The sequence below is a fragment of the Theropithecus gelada genome, chromosome 15 (assembly GCF_003255815.1).
Source record: "Theropithecus gelada isolate Dixy chromosome 15, Tgel_1.0, whole genome shotgun sequence".
Lineage (NCBI taxonomy): Eukaryota > Metazoa > Chordata > Mammalia > Primates > Cercopithecidae > Theropithecus > Theropithecus gelada.
Genome location: NC_037683.1, coordinates 67,997,257 through 68,010,780, shown reverse-complemented (window position 1 = coordinate 68,010,780; position 13,524 = coordinate 67,997,257).

The window sequence follows — 13,524 nt, the reverse complement described above, 5'->3', positions numbered from 1 at the left end:
AGCCTCCTCATATGTTTTATTTGTAAAACAAAACATACACATTGTGAAAATGACAAAAACTGCACAGTGTGAAAAGAAACCATCTAGCTTGCATAGGCACATATTTTTACATATTTGTTTCTAAATGTACAAACAGGATCTGCTCTACAAAATGCTCTAGGATAGTATTTGTTTCAAATTTATGTAATCAGCCATGTTGCAAGATGGTATTCAAAGAAAAGCTCAGAGATGTGTTATCCTGGTCTCATCTCTGACATTCCCCCCCACTCCCCCGCCCCATAAATAACAGAGATGAAAATATACTTATTGTCAAATGATACACTAAAATATGGAAATGTCTTTATGTTTAAAAAACATAGTCATATCTAAAAGATGAGCTCCAGCCAGGAGAGAATCTTTGTGTGAGGGGAGAATTCAGTTAAAGATCAGAGTTTTCTGCTGGCTGTTTTGTAGATCTTAAAATTTATAAGTAGATTTCCAGATGTTATACTATCAAACTATAACTTGAGTTCAGTTCATTAAAATGTTGTTGTTGATCAGGACTCTTAACTGAATTTCCAAATTATCTCTCTCTTACCTATTCATTTTAATGGCCTTTTGGCAGGCTGAGTCTTGCACTTGCCGTCTTATTGACAGACATCATCCTTTAACACAAGATCATTTGAACCCTGAACCAGCACATGCAAAACAAGGCATGTGCCTTTCTGGAAAACCAGGGCTCGCCAAAAGAATGGCTGGCATAGCCTCCCAGTCGCAATCAAACCCAAGAATCTTTTAATTATGAAACAGATATCTATGTTAAGAAAAAAAAAGAAAATTTAAAATACTCTGGAAAACTGGATCATTACTGGACTCTAATTCTTTCAGTTTATTGCAAAAGGTTCCAGCAATGCTTACTCGAAACATAAATGTATCTCTTAAATGTGATTTAGAGTTTACAAAAGACAGAGATTATTCCAAAATAATAAAACTATGGCCTGGCTGAGGAAGACTGAATCATCTTTTATGAGGAATCTTTATTTTTTCCCGAGTTATTAAAGTTGTTACATAAGGGCACAACTAGCACATTTGCTGGCCCTGATCTCAGATAAGATCAAACACCACATATAGCAAGATAGATGGTATGTACTGATAGAACAAATTATCCTTCAGTGAATTTATAGCTAGGGTGGGAATGCACTGCCTTGCCACCTGTGCTGACCAATTTTTTGGCAGACATAACCACAGTTTTAATAGGCTTCCTGCTCGAGTTTTGGAAAAACCTTCTTGCCAGTACAGCTACTGGAAGAAATTGCAAAGATTTCTTCAAATCAAAGGCCAAGGTAATGTGGAGGATCTTTCAGAAAGACTAATTGATAAAATAAACTACAAAAGGCAGAAACTAATTATGAGAATAAATATACTAACCACCCAAATTTCTTTTAAGTCAATTTGAATGTTTATGAGAATTTGGGTCTATTCTTGTGTGCCTTCTGACTACATCCTATTTCCCAAATTCTATTAAAAAGTAGTATAATTATTCATACTTCAGAGAACTTTTTCATTCTGGCTTAGCTTACACAATTTCCTAGGAACTAACTTCGTGAAGCAGGAATATAAATTTTATTTGCTCTTTATAAACTTGTATTTGGGAAGAAAATAAAGCAAATTTTAACTGAATTAGAAAAAAAAAGCAGATGATAATAATTCTATGGGAAAATAGGTAAATAAGCAATACTCCAAACTAGAGATTGGCAAACTACAGGCACAGCCTATTGCATTCAGCCCTTGAGCAGAGAGAATGCACCAGAGACTATGTGGCCCATAAACCCTAAAATATTTGCTATCTATTCCTTTATAGACAGAACTTGTCAACTCTTGTTCTAAAACAAAGGACATCCTGCTGTACCTTTTTGTTATTTCTTACCTATACTTTGTTATTGCAAAGAGGAATGACAAAACTGGAAATCAAGAAAAACTAAGAATAATTTTTCAAAAGTTAACAGTAGTATGTTACTTATTAGTATACATACTGTAGGATTCCATCAGTGTGAAGTTCAAAAACAAGCAAAACTAAACTATCATGATAGCGATCAAATCACTGGTGACCTCTGGAGATTACCGACAAGGAAGTTGCATGAGTGAACTTCTCGGAGTGATGAAAATGTCCTATATCTTTACTAGGGTAGTGGTTACAAAACAGTGTATACAGACATAAGATTTCATTGAATTGTTCAGTTGAAATATGCAATTTGCTGTCAATAAGTTATAATAAAAATGTAAATCAATCGAGAAAAACATAGATATGTTTGTACTATCTACCATCTGCACATTTTGTAGTATAACATAAAGAAAAAAGAAAAAATTTAACAGCATCCTGAAAAAGAAAAAAAATCAGGTTTTCTACAAAGTAACATAATTTAGACAAACAACAGATTTATCAACAACAATGGAGGCAAAAATGCAATGGAATACAATCTTTAAAATGCTGAGAGAAAATAAATATCAGCCAAAAATTCTCTAACTGGCTACACTGTCATTCAAAAGTAAAAGTAAAGTAAAATAATTTGTAGGAAACAGATTAAGAAAGTTTTTCACATATAGACCCTCAATGAGGTCTATACTACTAAAGAATTACTAAAGAATGTGAACTACTAAAGAATGTGCTTCAGGAAGAAGACAGTGGAATCTAGAAGGAAGAAATGGAATGCACAATGTGATACAGAACAAGGAGATAGATAAATACGGGGATAGATATAAATAAGCATTTACTGTAAAGAAAAAGTTAACCATAATACAAATTATTAATTTAGGAGTGTTTGAAAAACAAGGTAGATTTGAAATGCTGAACAAAAATTCATTGTGCTATATACCTAATTTTTGTACATTTTACTGCACATAGACTACATTCACTTTTTAAAATGTTACTAGAATAACAATCATCCTATTCCATCATTGTTAACACAAAGATAATGGTCATCACCACTTTAATTGCCTCCTATTCACTCCATTGGTGATGGAGGGTTTCCTGCCATAGGGTTGTGGAAGTGGCTGAAACTATACTTGACACTGGACAGATAAAATCAATAGGAGTTTATTGGTCACATATACTCACAGCCTGGGGGAGGAGTATACACCTCCCCAATGTAGGGAGGCACAGGGGCATACTCTGGAATGCAGTGAACATGTAGGGGCTGTGAAAGTCAGGTGTTGTAGTATTAAGAGTTTGAGGTACTCCCTGGTCCACGTGAGGGTGTGATTGAATCATTCTGTGGATTGGCAGGGAACAAAACTCACTACTCAGGGCTAAGCAGGAACTGCATCTGGTCCTTTTGATAAAGAGGGTCATTTGGCTAGGGGAGGTTAGCAGTGAGAACAGAGTGGAGAGCAGAACTTGAAGTTAGGCCATTTGAATTCCTCCTGCTTCCTCCCAGATGTTGAAGCAACACATAATATCGGGCCTTAATCGTAGGCCTTACACCATAATTATTACCTTGCCCAAGAACTAAATTAAACCCTGGAAGTGTTAATGTCCAAGCTTTTGCACCATTTGGGGGAGTTATGGAGGAGTATATCACTGAGTATGCCTAATTCTTATTTCTAGTAGTCTCAGAGAATACAATTTTAATAAAAGAAGGTGGAAAAGAAAAAACATTGTAATGCATAATGGTAGTTATATTGTTGTAGAGCATTAGAAAAACATGGTATAGTTGTTAATTGTTCAAGAAGTGTATGTGTGTGTGCCTGTGTGCATCTGAGAAAAAATGGTCCACACTCAGTAGACTTTGATCTGTTTCCAACCATTGAGAAGACCCCAAGAGAAACTGCACTGTGTATACCAAAGCCCCAAATAGACTTTGCCGCTTATTATCAATATCTCAGATTTAGAGGAGTGTATTGATGTAGGGAGACAGAGAAATCTTGAAAAATTAAATTCTTTAGGTGGAAGTTTCCAAAAAGGCGAATAGAAAATCCCATTATGTACGTCTAAAGAAGGTGCGCAAGAAAGGGAAGACGTAGATCTCAGGTTAAGTAAGGAAGTTTATGAACTATTATGTTATAGAAGCATGCTTTCAGTAAAAGGGGCAGAGCCCTGCTTATTAATATTCCACTCCCATTTCGCTCCTCTTCCGTATACACTCATGTCTTAAAAGTTGCTCATGTTCAGTGTGAGAAAAAATATTTTTCAAACCCTAGAAAATGATATCAAAAGCATATTTTTGGTCTATGATGTTATTACCAGACTTTTCTGAAAAGTAGCATTTCTGATAGATTTTAATGAGTTCAAGTTGTTTTTTTCCACCCCCAAGGTGGGGAGGGGGTATTTGTTTGTTAGAAAACTAGATTTTACCTATCCTGCTAATTACCCAGTTTTAATGAGCCAACTGATTTTTAACTAGACATTTCCTTTTTACCTTTAGCTAATAATATTGTCTGTTCACCTGTAGTTTCCTATAATATCCACCCAAAGAGAGGTCTAACCCATCTCTATTGCAGGCAAGTTAGTCTGAAATCAGAATTTGACATGTGCTCGCAATCAGTTCATCTGAGAAGCTGCTTTAAAAACAGGCAAGGATCTATATTTCATAATAAAACATACGGTAGAGTTTATTTCATGATTGCGACCATTTTCCAACAGTCAAATACAACTCTAATTAGAAAATGTAGCAGAGAGAATTGGTGAAGTAGGAGAGAATACATGGTGAAACCTACAACTGCTGAAGATTAGGGAAACTTGCTCCTTGCAGATACGTGTAATAGCATTTAAATCTGAGCCTGTCCATTTCTAAGCACATGCAGAAAAGTCCTGTATCCAATTTCGTGACAAAGAATTTTCTAAAATCTTTTAGGATTTTAAATGTTTCACCTAAAACATGTTGTCTAGGAATGGAGTTCATCAGCTACAGTGGTTTCAACTGGTAGTAATTTTGCCCCTTGGGGACATATGGCGATGTCTGGAGACTTGGGTGTTTTTTGTTGTTGTTGTTTGGTTTTTTCACTTTAAGTTCTGGGACACATGTGCAGAACGTGCAGGTTTGTTACATAGGTATACATGTGCCATGGTGGTTTGCTGCACCCATCAACCCGTCATGCACATTAGGTATTTCTCCTAATGCTATCCCTTGCCTTGCCTCCCACCCCCTCGACAGGCTCCAGTGTGTGATGTTCCCCTCCCTGTGTCCGTATGTTCTCAGTGTTCAACTGCCACTTGTGAGTGAGAACATGTGGTGGTTGGTTTTCTGTTCCTGTGTTAGTTTGCTGAGAATTATGGTTTCCAGCTTCATCCATGTCTCTGAAAAGGACATGAACTCATCCTTTTTTATGGCTACATAGTATTCCATGGTGTATATGTGCCACATTTTCTTTATCCAGTCTAACATTGATGAGCATTTAGGTTGGTTCCAAGTCTTGCTATTGTGAATAGTGCTGCAATAAACATACATGTACATGTGTCTTTATAGTAGAATGATTTGTTATCCTTTGGGTGTATACCCAGTAATGAGATTGCTGGGTCAAATGGTATTTCTAGTTCTAGATCCTTGAGGAACTGCCACACTGTCTTCCACAAGGGTTGAACTAATTTACACTCCTAGCAACGTGTAAAAGTGTTCCTATTTCTCCACATCCTCTCCAGCATCTGTTTCCTAAATTTTTAATGAAGGCCATCAGAAAAGCATAGTATCTGGGCCGGATAGCTCCATACCTCATGGCATGGTCCCTCACCGCTTCCCTTGCCTAGGGGAGGGAGTTCCCTGACCCTTTCCGCTTCCCTGGTGAGGTAACATCCCACCCTGCTTCAACTTCCCCTCCGTGGGCTGCATCTACTGTCTAACCAGTCCCAGTGAGATGAACTGGGTACCTCAGTTGGAAATGCAGAGATCACCCGCCTTCTGCATTGATCTCACTGGGAGCTGCAGAATGGAGCTGTTTCTATTCAGCCATCTTTCCTGGGAATTTTTTTTTTTTTTTTTTTTTAATGGTCAAGACTTGAGGACAGGAATTGCTACTGATATCCAGTTGGTCACTCTAGCCAGGAACGCTCCTAAATATTGTGCAATGTATGAGACGGCCTCCCACAGCAAAGAATTATTCAGCCCCAAGTGCTGATAATAGTGGTAAGGTTGAGAAACCCTGAGCTGAGACATCAGGGGTCATACTTCATGATGACAGTGTCAGGGCTCATCTGGTTAAGTGTGTGATGTGGGTGAGAGTCCCTAGGAGGAGCAAATGATGCCAAGAAGAACTAACTGGTATTTTTTTTCCCCAAGACTTCACCAAGAAAACCTTTATCAAAATGATGTTTTCCTAACTCAGACTGAATTTTAAAAGAAATAATAAAAGGTCAAATGGCAAACAATCATTAAGGAGTTAACAGGATCCAAAGAGTTAATTTGAATAGGAATGGAAGTGAGTATGATTATGGTTGAAGCAGACAGAGAAAAAAAAGAGAGGCTCTAGCAGTTAATATCCAACAGAGAAGAATTAGCTTGGTTAAGACTCTGGTTATGGCTGCCTGGGAAAAGGGCCTTTCTTTCAGGGAGGAAACCAGTGAACGAGTTCATGATAAGTGTCAAGTTAAGGCTGTATTCTCATAGAGGAGCTATGAGTAGAAGCCAGGGAATCAGATTATTGGGGAAGTTGGGGTGCAGGGACACCAAGATAACCAGCTGAGTGGGGGAAAAAAAAAGCAACTAGAAGTAAAACCAGGATAAGCAGAAAGTCACATAGGAGAGACAGGAATTGAGTGGTAAACTTGGCAGCAGGTTTGAGAATCACAGAAGTAAACGCTCTGTGGATAAGTCTGTGGGCATAGCCACATTATGAAGCCTGTGCCCAGGGCCCTCAGTCACACTCTTCTGGCTCATCATACCCAGGCTAATTTTATCCCAATGAAAACTAAAAGATCTCATTTGACGTTTCCTTGGATGTCCTTGTGTAATGTGTAATGAACCCAGACAAAAATAAACCTTGTTAAGGCTCAATTCTCAATGGAGGCAGCTATCTGCTGCATTCATTCTAGACCCCAGAATCTTGATGTAAAACTTTAGAGGGTCCAGATAGTGAAGACACTTTTCTAAAATAATATCTTGAGAGCTATTTTATTCAGATAGTTATTAAGGCAACAAGAAGATTGATTGAAAATGGGTGAACTCTATAGAATTTTATGCTTTAATAATTTTACTACCAGAATCATCTTGATACCCTTGCAACAAAGAGGAAAAACTCCAAGAAAGTTTAGTAAAACAACCTTGCCTTAGTAAACAAGAAAAGTAAACAGGATTATAGAAATTGTGAATATAACACACCTTGAACAAGTAAATAGTAATAATGAACTGAACCGGTGAAATTGGCATCATGTCATGCACATTATCTTCCTACCTTCAAGGTCAATGTTATTTTATTTTATACATGATGACACTTAGCTATAAATTTTATAAGTGGGCCCTAAAGCAGCAAAATATGTAGAAGCAGTACTTTATGTATAGTGTTTTCGGTTTTCTGTGTGTGTGTTTTTGGTCAGTAGAAGAACTACAGATGGAGATCAGATTTTTAAAAAGCATAGTCATTTTGCTGTTACAGTGAGAGAATTGGGCAGTGGCATTAAATTTCCACTTCAGTACTGAAAGACACACTTATCAAATAGATGCCAGCTTAATACAGGCAGTGAACACATTTCCTGATCTCGGATGACAAAGTGATCCTATTCATGTAGATGTGTTAAGTGGAGGGCACTGGGGGTAATCCATAGACAATATCTATGGGCCAAAACCAGATTTATATAGACTTTTTTCAGTTAAAGACTAAGGAAAAACAGAATATATAGGACATGAAAAATTTGAAACAGACATGGAAAAGAGACCTCTGAAGACTCAATGAGAATATTTCTGAAAATTGTTAAGTACAAGAATAAAGATAAAGTAGAAGATGACTTATTAATCAACATAAGCTGTATTATATGAGGCAACAAACAATTCTTAAATATTAGTGGCTTACAACAAATAAGTGTAGTTCTTGCTTAAATTCTGTGTCTGTCATAAGTAAGCTTTATGGCTCTGCTTCTCTTTGTCTCTGAGGGACTCAGGCTGATGGAACTTTGTTTTCTCCTTCTGTGACTTTCAAATCAGAAGACAGCATGGAAAACTAAGCATTGACTCTTAGAGTTTCTACTCAGAAATAACTTGCATCACTTTTATGCACATTGCATTTGCTTAAACATCAGAGAGCCAGGTCTGAGATTGAGTACATGGAGAACAATCTTACTTTGTGCTCAAAGTGAAAGAACGAAATGCTGTGAAACTCTATTTTCTAACAGCTATCACAGTCAACTCTTCTGGTCACAAATATATCATTGACTTTTTCTTCTGCCAGCAAATTATACTTACTCACTTCCCAAGTTCTATCCAATCACAGCACTGAGCTGAACTTCTATATGTGGTTCCTCGTGGTCTACAAACCTGTGAAGCAAAATGACAAGTTATCTATCTCCCATGCTGCTGATATGCAACTTCAGAAAAGAATCAGGTTATTGAAATTCGGAAAGGAAAGAAAGAGTTCTATATTCACTGATTTAAAGCAATTCTGAAATCCCATTAGATAGTTATTGCAAAGGTACTCTACCCTGGAGGTGGGAAATGTTCTATCATGAGTGCTTGATTTACCTTCTGGAATTGTCTGTTCTGTCCTACCTTCACTGATGTCATTCATTGTATCTTTTTTTTTTGTGATGGAGTCTCACTCTGTTGCCAGACTGGAGTACAATGGTGCAATCTTGGCTCACTGCAACCTCCACCTCCTGGGTTCAAGCAATTCCCCTGCCTCAGCCTCCCAAGTACCTGGGACTACAGGCACGCACCACCACACGCAGCTAATTTTTTGTATTTTAGTAGAGACGGGATTTCACCATGTTGGCCAGATGGTCTCGATCTCCTGATCTTGTGATCTGCCTGCCTTGGCCTCCCAAAGCGCTGGGATTACAGGTGTGAGCAACTGCACCCAGCCCATTCATTTTATCTTAGCCTTGGCCACATTTGGAGAGGTTTTGGAAGCTCCTCCTTCAAGTCTTGCCAGCTTTCTCAGCCTGCTTCCTGGATGTAGAGTTGTGGGGGCCTGAAGGGCAACTGAACAAGAAATATGCAAGAACTATAATCACCTATCTAAATCTAGATCTATTTATATAGATCATCAATAAAATTGTGATCTTCTGTATGAAAGAAAATACTACATTCACTAATGTGAATAAAGTACCAACCAGAAAAACATATTGGAACATTTAATGGAAAATGTAGAGTTATCAAGGCCATATAATATGTCTCACAAATCAGTAAAAAGAAGAAACAACAATGAAAGGCAATGAAAAGCGAGCAAAAGATAAAAACAGACAGTTGAGAATAAAGGAATCTAAACTAAGTAAACATCTCAACTTTGCTGGTAACCAGAAAAAAGAAAAACCACTACTAATATCACTTCTGTCTTTTATATTGGCAAGAATAGCAAAGGTTACAAAACACAAGGAAGTGAATACTTTGATGCACTGTTGTTTTGACTGGAAGTGTTTAACATTTTTTCAAAAGCAATTTGGAAATATTAATACAAAATTAACATGAATGTATCCTTTGGTAGCGAACCAGAGAAATAACTGTTCATGAAATTTTTTTATCTGTATCATTATATCTCTCTATATTTTTCCCTCTCTATATGCACTACAGTTTTGTTTGTGATAGTACACTTGATCTTAGCCAAAAGGCCAAGAAGTGATTGTTTGTGATAGTAAAACAATGGTAGTTAATTACTTCATCAATAAGTGAAGTTATAAAATAAATTAAGGTATACCCATTATATAAAACACTTGGTAATTCTGGGGGACAATTTTTAAAAATAAGTAAGTATGCCATGGAAAGATTCCCAAGACATATTGTTCAGCGAAAATAAAAAGGTGTAATGATTTATTTAGAAATTGAAATTTTAATACAAAAATATCTGTTCATGTATACCAATATATAGTAAAGGAAATAGTAGTACACATTCTGAATTCCTGACAGAAGATACTATAGGAAGGGCAGTTGGAATCAAAAGTAGGAGAATGATTAAGGAGATTTTTCTAATTTTACCTCGTTGATTATGTTTGGATGCTTTATAATACAATTAAAAATGAATTGATGAGACTTGGACTTCTATCCAAGATAGAATTTCAGCAAATGGAGTTACATTCCAGCCTAAAAGAAACAAAAATGGAAAAAATATCTGAAACAGTAGTTTCAGTATGCTGGACTTGAGACCGTGAATGATAGTGATGCCTGGGAGATGCCCAAGTGAGGGGAGAACTACAGCTATCCCAGATCCCTACCTTGGCAGGTTTTCCAGTCCATGTTGAAGGGGGGCAGGTGGAGCCCAGGAGAATCCCTGAGTTGAGAAGACAGAGGTGAGAGTCTAGACAGACCATGTGGTTTGAGTTTGTGGAATAGAGTACTGGAGAACAGAGAGCTACGCAGAGACAGAACTCCAGACATGGGATTAGGGGCCTCTTTAAGTATTCAGCTGAGCACTAGTAAGTGCAAGCATTGAGAAAATTACAGTAGGTGAGGGAAAGAACCACCTTAAAAGATGAACAGTAGGCCGGGCGCAGTGGCTCATACCTGTAATCCCAGCACTTTGGGAGGCCGAGGCAGGTGGATCACGAGGTCATGAGATGGAGACCATCCTGTCTAACACGGTGAAACCCCGTCTTTACTAAGAACATAAAAAATTAGCCAGGCATGGTGGCGGGCGCCTGTAGTCCCAGCTACTCAGGAGGCTGAGGCCAGAGAATGGCTTGAACCCAGGAGGCGGAGCTTGCAGTGAGCCAAGATCATGCCACTGCACTCCAGCCTGGGTGACACAGAGAAACTCTGTCTCAAAAACAAACAAACAAACAAAAAACCCACAGTAAAAGTACCCAGTGCTCACACAGGACTGAAATAGTGCATGTTCTCACCATAGAGAGTGGAAAAGCTCAAGACTCTTGGGGCACCAGGTAGAGCACACATAAGAATCTTGCCTCGGTGGTGGGAATCATCACCCCTATACTGAACACTACTCTGGCTCCTCCCAACATATCTGAAAAGCAAGATCCAAAAGGATAAAACTGTTTTTAAGTAACAACCTTATCCCGAGAACAAAACTCAAGAATATTTATGAGAACACAAACATATCCCGTATCCCAAAAGGTAAAATTTACTAAATCTGACATTTAATCAAAATCAAACATTATCAGACAAGCAAAGAAACAATAAAATACAACCCACAGTGAGGAGAAATACCAAATTCAACACAGAACTGACAAATGTTAAAACTAACAAAGACATTAAAACAGTAATTATAACTCTATTCCATATGTTCAAAACCTTGAGCAGAAACATGGATATATAACAAAAGAGCCAACAATTTGTGATTTTAAAAATACACTGAGGCTGGGCCCAGTGGCTCACGCCTGTAATCGCAGCAGTTTGGGAGGCCGAGGTGGGCGGATCACTTGAGGTCAGGAGTTCAAGACCAGCCTGGCCAACATGGTGAAACCCTGTACCTACTAAAAAATACAAAAACTAGCCAGACATGGTGGCCAACAGCTGTAGTCCCAGCTACTCAGGAGGCCAAGGCAGAAGAGTCACTTGAACCCGGCTGCAGAGGTTGTAGTGTGCGAGATTGAGCCACTGAACTCTAGCCTGGGCAACAGAGCAAGACTGTCTCAAAAAAAAAAAAACACTTGAAGGAATCAATGAACTTGGAGACATAAAATATGAACTACCAAAAAGGATCACAGAGAAAAAAATAAAATTAATGAAACATCCGCGAGTTATGGGAAAGCTAAGAAGTGTTCTTATATGTGAAAGTGGCATCCCTGAAAGGGGGAGGGTTAATGAATATAAATTCTGTTTAAAGAACAGACAGGAAAAATGAAACAGAGAAGATGGGGCAAATAGGAAAGATGTAACAAGATGATACAGCTAACCCTAAACCTATCAATAGTCACATTAAATATAAATGATCTAAATATCCTCATCAAAAGATAGAAATTGTGTGGTTAGACACAAAAGCAAGACCGCATTATACAAATAGAGATAAAGGCCAGATGCAGGGTTCACGCCTGTCATCCCAGTACTTTGGGAGGCTGAGGCTGGCAGATAGCTTGAGTCCAGGAGTTTGAGACCAGCCTGGGCAACATGGTGAAACCCTGTCTCTGCAAAAAAGAAAATACAAAAATTAGCTTGGCATGGTGGCACGGCCCATGCTCCCAGATACTTGGGAAGCTGCGGTGGGAGGATCACTTGAGCCGGGGAGACCACGCTTGCAGTGAGTCGAGATCATGCCACTGCATTCCAGCCTGGGCAACAGAGCAAGACTCTGTCTCAAAATAAGATAAAATAGGTTAAAAGTAAAAGAATGGAGAAAGATAAGTTATGCTAATAGTACTACTATGCTAACACTAATTAAAACAAAGTTAGAGTAGCTATATTAATATCACACAAAGTAGATTTCAGAACAAAAACTATTTTGAGGGATAAAGAAGGCAATTCACAGTAACAAAAGGCACAATTCATCAAGAAGGCATAGTAATCCGAAAATTTTATTCACTTCATAATATAGCTTCAAAATGCATGAAATAAAGAGTGATAAGATTGCTTAGAGAAATAGGCAAATGCACAATTATAGTCAAAGATTTCAATATCCCTCACAATAACTGAGAGAAGAAGTACACAGAAATCAGTAAGGATACTGAAGTTCTGGACAGTACTCTTAACCAACTTGACCATTGACGATCAGAGAACACTCCACCCAGCAGTAGCAGAACATGCATTCTTTTTAAGTGCACATAAAACTTCTCACCAATGTAAACCATATTTTGTGACATAAAACAAGGGTCAATAAATTTCAAATGATTCAAGTCACACCAAATAGTTCACTAAGCACAATGGAATTAAGTTAGAAATCAAAACAGGTATCTGGAAAACCCCCAAATACATGAAAACAAAATAAATGGATAGACTACATATATAATTAAGATTATGGGAAATATTAAAAAGAGATACAACTATCAGAGCATTATTTAATACTGCTCAAACACAAGACTAAAGAATAGAATAAACATCATAGAAAATTAAATGATAAAGAAAACTATTTTCTAACTTTCAAAGAATGCTGAGAAAAAGGAAAATTAGCAGAAATTATGACAGATAATGTAGCATGTGAATGACTGAGAGCTAAGTTTCAACTTTAAGTATTTCTGGAAAATCAAAACTAGCACAAATCTAGAAATATGCTTTAATATTAAAAGAAAACAATCTCCTGAGTGGAAAAATATATCAGGATTTTAAAGAAAATATTTGTCCAGAAATTTGCCAGCCTACTAATTATGCTGTAAAAAGCCATGATATCTGTATATTAAAACCACTTCAAATGAAGTAATAGAGGTGTGAAATGAAGGCATCACTTCAAATTACTTCATGATAGAAGATAGTATATACAGGTCCAGATCACCTCCTCCATGTATAGTAGAAACGTTGTTTTTGG